The sequence below is a fragment of the Herpailurus yagouaroundi genome, unplaced genomic scaffold (assembly GCF_014898765.1).
Source record: "Herpailurus yagouaroundi ecotype Mexico unplaced genomic scaffold, PumYag 142, whole genome shotgun sequence".
Taxonomy (NCBI): domain Eukaryota; kingdom Metazoa; phylum Chordata; class Mammalia; order Carnivora; family Felidae; genus Herpailurus; species Herpailurus yagouaroundi.
In genome coordinates, this window is record NW_024412397.1 from 43,734,436 (window position 1) to 43,735,998 (window position 1,563).

The window sequence follows — 1,563 nt, forward strand, 5'->3', positions numbered from 1 at the left end:
TAGTCCCAATTATTTCTTAGGATTTTTTGTACATGGGGACTTTCAGCATTGTCAACCACATTGTGTTCCAAAAGACAGTTTTATTTCTTAGTTTCCAGTGTGTATCCATTTATTTTTCCTTGCCTAATTGCACTGATTGGGACTGCCAGTAGCATGTCGGATGGGATTGATGAGAGCACATTATTATTTTTTTCTGAATCTGAAGGGAATTCAGTTTGTCACCATTAATTATGATGCTAGCTTTGCATTTTATGTGTCCGTATCAGGTTAAAGAAGTTCTCTTCTTTAACACTTACACATATAGCATTTTTAAAAAGTCACAATATGTCACAGGTATATTTTACCCTTCCTATGCCATACTAATACTATACTATACTATACTATACTATACTATACTATACTATAGCTATGCTATGCTATACTATGACTGTACTATACTAAGACTTACTCGGATAAGGTTTTTGATAAAAGCAAAGTATATGTTACAGTAAGATAGAGTGCAGGCAAGTGTTAGGGGCTTGAGACACATCAAAATGCAGTTCCACAGTGCCCTTGTTATTCACATAAGATGCATTTTGTCTCCAAATTAAACAATCAAAATTTGTACAATAAATCTTGGCCTCAGGAGAGCTCATGAAGAAGTTCTCAGCAGGGACTCTAATGGCCCACTGGCCATGCAACCAAATCAGGGTGTCTAAAGAATTACACAAGTTAAAAGCCATGAACAAACATACCAGCTCTGGGTGACACCGAGGGAGTTTCAGACTTTAAACAGCACCTCCTAAATCACTAGGTAATTTGTTACTGGATCCATGAACTTTATCTGATCTGAGCATCAATCTCAGATACCCAGCATGCCCAGAGACAAATGTAGAGTTGACTTGGTTCAGGTGTAAAACAGCTGTATCCTGTGAGTATTATATTCAAAGAACAGATAGTTTTAAAAAAAAATCATAAAGGATTGTTTGATTAAAGCATTTTCTGTATCTACTAAGATAATCATATTTTTTTTCTCTAAACTTTTTATTGGGTGATTATATTAATTGATTTTTAATGTTAAACCAGCTTTAAATTCCTGGGTAAACCTACTTGATTGTGATATATCATTGAATATGATATGCTAATTTTTTATGATTTTAGTGTCTGTGTTTATGAGGGACATTGATCTGTAGTTTTCTTATATTATTATCTGACTTTGATAATATGGTGATTCCATTCTGATATCAGTTGATAAGAGTTTTTGTTCATTGGAATTTTTCTTTTTACATAAATTTTAATAAATTCTTCAGTGAAACTAATATTTTTTTAAAGATTTTTTACTGTGATTATAATTTCTTTAATATACATAATATCATTCATGCTATTTATTTCTTCAGTGAATTTTGATTGTTTCTGCTCTTCAAGGCATTGTCCCTTTTATCTAAGTGTTTATTGTATGGCCATAGAATAGAATTGTTCATACTATTTATTATCCTTGTAATGTCTGTGAATCCGTAGTGACATCCACTGATGATGAATTACCATTCATTTATGATAATAGTGAACTGAGGCTTCTCTCCTTTT